Genomic DNA, 8,393 nt, shown 5'->3' with positions numbered 1-8,393 from the left:
TAGGTTGATTGACTTTTCGGTAATTGTGAGGAAGAGCTCCCCAAAAAACCTGTCGGCTGACTGTCAGTCAACTGTCGGCCGACAGTCAGCCCACAGTCAGCTGACAGTTGGCCGATTGTCAGCCGTTTATAGGCTACCTGTTGGCCGACAGTCGGCCGACTGTTGGTAATGTGTCGGTAACCTGTCGGTAGCTGGTCGGTTAAACGTTAACACAAACCTTAATGTTTTCTCTCGGTTTTTGCTTGATACAACATCCAACATGTGCACTACATTGACAAGAATAGCCTTTCATAGATTTGGTGGCTCCTAAAGGAGCCGTTTTGTGAGTGGTGAAATATACAAGATACTTCACTCGTAGAATCGTGCCTCGAACTTCATTGGCAACAGCTGCCCCTCTCTCCTCATGTTGCTCATGACCGGGATGTAGCGCCGAAGTCTTTTGCGACAGACAACCTCCAGATCTCGCACCGATTTAACTTCTTGGTCGTGGAGGACGAGGTCCGGTTCCCCTCGAGTCGACCTTTTTCAGTTCTGCTATCGCCACGAAGTCTTGTAGTGTGCTCCGAGGACAGCCTGCAAGAGGGAAGGCACAGGCCATGCTGCTGCATCTGTTCTCTTTCATCGTCTGGAGAACCTGTTCATATCGTTCGTGTATGTTGGCCAGGCTGTGGGTGATGACGCGAATGTCTGCGGTCTGCTGGTGTTGCTGTTGTGATGTGGGTGGGTCTTCTTGTGGCGTGGGTTGGCCTCTGCGTCGCACCTCCGCTCGGAGTTCTGCGATGACCTTCTTTGCGTTTAAGAGGTGCCTCTCGAGGTTATTAACGACCTTGTCCTTGTTCTGCACAAGGTTGGCTAGCTCTTCAGCCTCTTTCTTGTGTTCCTCTAGCAATGCCGTCAGCTCCTGGTTCTGTTCCTGCTGGTTCTGGAAGGCCTGACCCACTCTTTTGTAGTCCTTTTGCAGTGACTCGTACTTTTTCTTTAGATCGTCGTGCGACGTATCTGCAGGCTGTTGACTGGAGGCTGTTGACTTAGATGCCTTTTTTCTTAGATGCCTTTTTTCTTTTCTGAGGTGGGCATTCATTACACGAACATTGCCTACTGTCGCTGTGGCAGACGCCACACCTATTCCCACAGTGAAAATGTGATATTAACAAAAATGTGAAATTAACTCTAAGGAAGCATTTCATATGAGTATTATTCACATTTTGTGTACCAGAACACAAGGAAAAAACTTTGTAGATGGGTCCAGGACATTTGAGAAATGATTTAGTCTACACTAGAAGCCATCCGGAGCTTGATTTAGTTTGAATGTATGACTAATTGTGGACAATACATACATGTAAAGTAAGACAATGCTGAGCATAGGTTTCTTTTGTCCATCAGGGCACAAAATTTTATTTTCAGTTGGTCAAGAGCAAAATGCCAATCAAAATGCAGAATGACTGTGACAGTTTGGAACTGATCTGTTAAGACTGTGGTTTTAGGAGGTCTACAGATTTGATTTAACCTTGGGTCTCCAAGGATGCCTGATGGTTATCTAATCCACATCAAGTAGCTCTAACTATAGACTTAACAAATGTCACTTCTATTGAACTGTCTTCATAAAAACTCAACAAAGTTTAAGCTAAATTGATCTAAGTGTTTGATCTAAGCATTCTAAATAAGCACAAGTAAATTTTTCACGAACAACAAATGTTATGAAGTCATAGGGTGTGTGCAGTTTGAAGTATTTGAAAAATTTACAAGTGCTTATCACATGAGAAATCATGTTATTACTTATTTGTGATGTATACATGAGAGAAACATTCACAGGAAATCAACAAACTGACAGTAGGTAAATTTGAAAGTATTGACTAAGTGAAGTGTGTGCTATCAAAATTTGTCCTTTAGCCGAATTCTCTCTCAGGAATGCACTTTTGTTAGTGTTTATCAATTTACATAGAAATATCCAAGCTTTTTTTTATTTTGGTCAGATACAGTGTGTATCGATTAGCACAACCTTCTTCGTGTCCATCTGATTGGTTGCTAGTGTGATCTATTGTTGCTGAGCCTAGTTAACATTTGTATTTGAGTTATTACTTTTGCGCTGGTGATACATGAAAAGGCACCTTGCTGTTTTCAGCTCATCGAAAGAGTATAATTTTTTATCTATATCAATATTGTGATGAGTTAACTAAAACCAAACAATTAACTGAAAAGGAGTGGTAGTATACAAATAAAGGCCTAATACACATGTATTGCTACCAAACATAAGTATCATATTCTAATAAAAGCAAAACCACCTTGTTGCAGAGTTACAATGTATTACTTCCTCAAAGTTTGGAATCAATCACAATGGACATTTAGCACCAAGGTTTTCATGTTAATGATAAACTACAGATTCTGGTTAGGCATTAGATGTTTGTGACCTCTATCAGTGGAGCTATGTAAACATAAAAGAAAATTTTCATTTGAAGAGGCCGTCACATTGAATTTCCAGACAACCTCTCTAGACCATTCCAGGTTTTAACTTGCAGAGGAGCAATTTGGTGCACTTTTCCTACCTGTACCACTCGAATGAATTCTCTCCACAGACTGACAGTTATTGTTCCTGTGGTATCTCCAAAAATAGGTTTTTTTTTTCAATAAGGGTATAATCAGCTTGGTAAAGTAGTTTTCCTTGGAAGGTAAGCAAGTCCCCATGGTGTGACAATTGCTTGATTTAGTCAAGGGTTAGGTTTGGGTATGACTTTGCAGCAGGTGGCTAGAACTGAAATTAATATTCAGTAGGAAGAGGTTGGCTGATATTAGTCATGTCATTTTTGACAAGTTTTGCTCATTCTTTGGTGAAGGTAAACTTCTGCAACTTAATTGGTGTGTGGCTATTTTGACCTTCATTTAGTAATGGTTGCTTGTTCTTTGAATAGCAAAAGGCTTCCTTTGTGCTCTCTTCAGCCTGCTAAACCAGGGTGCTGTAGTCCATTCTGTTCTTTTTGTTTTGTCTTGGTGGGGATAGTTGATGCACAGGCAATCATGGAAGCGTGGTTTTTTGGGGGCAATGCAAACTGGTTTATTTTGCCTGGCGTATTAGAGGGCAGACTCATGTGGAACTATTACTTGTGGACATCTGACTAACTGAGACACTCTCAGACCAGTCTTTCAATGCTTTTTAGCAGCTTTCACCTTTGGCAGCATGTCTCTAACACGAACATGGGTGGACAGAAATTCTCTGAACCAATTTGGCAGTTTGAATAAGAGGGTGGTGGTTTTGATGGTTAATATATAGAAAGAACTTACCACTGAGAAAACAGGGTTCATAGTTCTGTTAGAAAATCAGGCATTTTGATTGGTGTTTTTCGATCCATAGGGCAACAAAGGTCAAGGACTGTTATCTTGAGGCTTGGCACGTGCAAAATTTTGGGTAATCATTGTTTGCAATCTCCTGCAACATGGAGATGTCCCTAGTGAATTCTAAAACAAATCTACACAATTTTATGGGGTTAAAAGGATGTCCTACTGGCAGACCATTTGAGTTCTGAAGGGGGAGGGGATGGGTGGGTGGGTGGGTGAGTTGTTCCCAGTAGGAAAATTTTTTGGGACAGTGTATAAGGCTCTAATTTTTTAAACGCCATGTAGTGACTTTTATTCAGTCTCTAGGAACTTTTTTTTTGCTGAATTCAACGACATTTCCCCTTAAAAATCGAATGGTCCACCCCTAGTGGTAATGAGAAAGTCGAGAATGAGCAAATAGAATGAAAATAGGTTTAGAATGATTTTTGTAATCTTTAGGAAATGAACAAAAGGAAGTTTTCCCTCCTTGCTGTGGGGGTTACATCTTATACCTGTTAGACAGCTGATCTCCAATTAACAAGTTGATGTCAGTGTTTCATGCATCCGTCCCCTATTGATGATATACTTTGTCACAACATTGTCAAACTAGCTGGGGGTCCACGAGGCAATAGCCGAGTGGATCCACAGACTACTTTGACAATGTTATGACGAAATTCACTGCTAATAACGGAAAAAATGCATGGAAAATTGTGGATCCACGTGGCCATCACCTTGTGGACCTACAGCTACTATTCTGACAATGTTATGATTAAATCCATGATCACTAACAGGACAGATGCATGAAAAACTGATGTCAATTTGTTTTTTATGATAACAAATAGTGAAATTGTCTGCTCACTTGTTGATGCTTCTCAAAAATTACAAATTCATGTGTCCGTCCACAATTGACAATGAAAACTAGCCAATGCATGTGCAAGAGTTGCTGCAGTTAATGTAAAAGGTTAAATTGAATTTTATTTCACAATGCAATCAATGACTTCAGTGTCACAGAACTCAAGCTGGTAGGGTGGTCTTTTTGTAAATGAACCATTTGTGAGAGCACATGTGGAACAATGCATCAGAAAGTTTTGATATATGTGTATAATTTATCTAACTACTTTCTTATGTTATTTAATAATTTAATTTAATAATAAGTTCTTATATAGCGCATTAAAATTGAACTCTATGCGCTTTACAATTACAAATTAACAAAATTTCGATAAAAATCCTATACATGCAATTCGCTACTCTATCTAAACTAATGAATTATTACGTGTTATGCATATGTTTGACAACGTACGATATCAAATAATCTGGTGGCTTAATTTTTGAAAAGATGAGTTTTCAATAAGCGTTTAAAGGAGTCAACAGATTCGGCGTTTTTTATGCATTCAGGTAGTTGGTTCCACAAATACGGTGCTGCGTAGGAGAATGCTCTTTGCCCATACGTTTTAGTTCGAATTGTTGGGACCTCAAGTAGATTCATATTTGATGAACGGAGGTTTCGTGCTGGAATATATCGACTAAGAAGTTCAACAAGATAGGTTGGAGCCATGTCATTTAGTGCTTTGTATGTTATCAACAGTATCTTGAATTGAATTCGTTTTGTGACCGGGAGCCAATGAAGTTTCCTAAGTATAGGTGTTATACTGTCTCTTGATTTGGCACCGACTAACAAGCGGGCAGCTGTGTTTTGGATCCGTTGGAATTTTTCGATGTCACAAATCGGTAGACCGTACAATAGGCTATTACAATAATCAAGTCTCGATGAGATAAAGGCGTGTATCAATCTTTCATTTTGCTGCGTCGAGAGGTATTTACGAACGCGACCAATATTTCTGATTGCTAGAGACGACGATTTACAGATGGAATTTATATGCGAGCGTAAGTTCATCACAGAATCAAGCGTGACGCCTAGGTCTCGGACAGTATTAGATAAATTAATGATATCATCTCCAATATTGATATTACAGAAAGGAGGATTTTTTGAGAAGCGTGAGAGGAAATGAATGATTTCTGTTTTTGAAGGGTTGCACTGCAATCTGTTTTTCTTGGCCCACTCCATGATTGCATTAACACATGATTTCAATCTTTCCATGCCTAGCATTCTGTCAGAGGAGTTTATCTTTATGTAAAGTTGCGAATCATCGGCATATATCATACAGTTTAGGCCATGTTCAGCAACAATGTCTTCTGTAGGCGAGGTATACATTAGAAAGAGTAGTGGACCAAGTACTGATCCCTGGGGTACGCCGTAGGAGATATGTCGAGGCTTAGAGATAGAGTGTTTGATCTTCACTGACTGAACACGATGTTCTAGGTATGATTTGAACCATTTTAGTGCGATACCTCTAAATCCGAAACGTTTCTCCATTCTTTCAAGTAATATGTTATGGTCGATCGTGTCGAACGCAGCGGAAAGGTCTAGCAAAACAAGTACTACTTCTTCTTTTTGATCTACAGCTCTTAGGATGTCATTTGAGACTTTTATTAAAGCAGTTTCAGTGGAGTAGTATTTGCGGTATGCTGACTGCATCGCTGGAAATAACTGGTTCTCGGCCATAAATCTGTATATTTGATTTGCGACCACCCTTTCGATTGTTTTTGAGAGAAAAGATAGATTTGCAATCGGTCTGTAATTTGAGAGACAGTTCGGGTCCAATGAAGGCTTCTTTAAAGATGGACATACCAGGGATTGTTTTAACTGATCAGGAAATTCTCCGTTAGCCATGGAGGCGTTGATAATCTTGGTTATAATTGGCGTCAAGTGTGGAATTGACTTTAGAATTCGTGTTGGAATGGGATCCAGTTGACAAGACTTAGTTGGAGATTGAACAATAAGTTTGTGAACAATATCAGCAGATACAGGTTGAAAAGTTTGGAACGACGAGGTGACTGGATAATTGACGTTGATGTCGGGTGCTTGGGCAGTATGGGAGTCCAAATCCGATCTTATTTTCTCAATTTTTTTGATAAAAAAATCGTTGAACGTTTCGGTCAATGTATCCAATGAATCATTATTAGGGAGTGCAGCAATGTTCTTCGATAAGAATAGGCGAGATACCATCTTGAATAGTTGTGATTGGTCAGAGGAGCTGATCAGAGTCCGATAATAGTTTGTCTTTGTCGCTGTTAGAAGATCATTGTAGTGTTTGCAGGAATCAATAAATATTTCTTGGTGAATTATCTTAGGAAAGAGGAATTCACATACCTCATCCAGTTGTTGATAGTTATGTTTCTACATAATAGTTATGATAGTTATGTTTCTACAGTATATAGATGTATATAGGCAATGTGGTATATATATGAGGTTGATCTATTAAATACAGTGTTGGTATAGAAAAAATACACTTTTCACAAAGAAGAATAAATTTCCATGTACATCTTTTTCATAAGAGAGCAGATTAAAGTGATCAAAGTATGACTTTGTGGTGGAAGTAACATGCACTGTGCAGAATGTGGTTTAACTGTGGCTACATGAAAGATGTGATTTTATGTAATCTTGAGAGATTGTTTCATTAAGCTGTATTCTTCATCTCAGGAGAACTGCAAGACACTGCTTTTGCCATGTACACATGTCCTCTTGAGATGATGCATGTGAATGAAGTCTGTTTGAAGAGAAGGGGAAAAAAGGAACATGACTTTTGAAATCAGAACAGTACTACAATGATAGTCCTATGACAAAGAGGTCAACTAAACGGATTTAGTAAAAGAATTAGTAACAACTAGTGATAAGTTTCTTATGGAGGACAATGGTTAGGGGGCTATATTAAGAAGAAGTGAAAAGAATACTAACCCATTGATACTGGACAATGACAGTAGGGATATCCAGGGGAATATGGGATTTTTCTGTACACAGCTGTACCACCAAAAGGTCTTGATCTAAGACTATGTGGATTATCATTTTGAAAGACTGTAACCAATTATGTTATATTTGTCTCAAGAGTCTTGGTAACTGAATCTTGTTTCTACACAAACATTGATATCAGAACTTGAATAGTTCAAGTCTTCGTGTATGTCTTGTATGTGTCTATGCAGTGACCTTGCATTTAGATAACAGATTTTTAGAATATAACTTGTTGTGTCATAAAGTGGTGATATACAAAGCTTAAGTTTGGCAGTTCTTAATCGCTCCATCTCTTTCTCAACAGTGGCATGGATGGCAATTTTGTTTTCACAGAGATCCGTTATAGGTAAGCCTTCAAAGGTGGTAACTCTACTTAGTGTGACATACACTGGAAAATTGGGCAAAATTCCTAATTGGGAATTTTATATGGTATTATATGGATTTTGTGTGGAAGTTGACTATTTTCCAAACATGGAAATAATACAAGTTTTCCAAACATGGATTTTGTCTTCATACCAATGTGTTTTTTTATTATGTCAAACTTGGATTCCAAAATTTGGGTGAGAACATCGTAATTGGAAATAAACAAAACCTTATTTGGATTTGTTGGCAACAGGTGAACGTACTGGGATCTTCCTTTTCCCAAACATGGATTTTTTCTTTTCTCTTTTCTTTTTTTTCATACTTGGATTTTAAAAGAACCCACTGTGTAAAGTGAGAAAACCACTCTTGTGTATTTTGCTACTAAATAAATGTTTGTATTTGTATCTAAACAAATTTGGTTCTAACCGTTTTCCCTAATTTGGAAAAATGGAAAACCACAATGGAAAGTAATGTAATTCCATGATTGGTATTCAGCATACTAAACTTGGTTTATGGAGTATTTGCAGCCTTCCCGCTTGGGAAATTTTTAATAGCCAATCTACACCATGGTAAACTATATGGATTTGTAACACCCCAGCTGTCTATTTCTTGGGCCAAGAACAATGTAATGTAACATATCTAACAGAGGAGAAAAATAGACAGACTTTAGCTTACTCTCTGGTAATTTTTTTATTGTAACCTTAAAAACATCATCTACTTTTGCATCTAAGCCAATAAAATTGATGCATATTAATATAGATTTATTAAATAACAAAGTTACAGACAGTAACTTTAACTGAACTGCTGCATGCTTTTGTATGTGACAGTGTTATTTGTTTTAAGTAAAGTAGTACAAAGTTAATTTAGACTTCTG

General features: G+C 38.2%; 1 pseudogene; it reads right to left on the bottom strand.

Annotated features, from left to right (window-relative positions):
* Positions 1 to 281: 281 nt before the first annotated feature.
* Positions 282 to 1,187, bottom strand: LOC131784710 (uncharacterized; annotated as a pseudogene).
* Between the last annotated feature and the right edge of the window lie 7,206 nt (positions 1,188 to 8,393).

This window comes from Pocillopora verrucosa, chromosome 11 (assembly GCF_036669915.1).
Source record: "Pocillopora verrucosa isolate sample1 chromosome 11, ASM3666991v2, whole genome shotgun sequence".
In the NCBI taxonomy this organism is placed as follows: Eukaryota; Metazoa; Cnidaria; class Anthozoa; order Scleractinia; family Pocilloporidae; genus Pocillopora; species Pocillopora verrucosa.
Note: the sequence above shows the minus strand (reverse complement) of the source record. Positions and strands in the feature narration are given on the sequence as shown.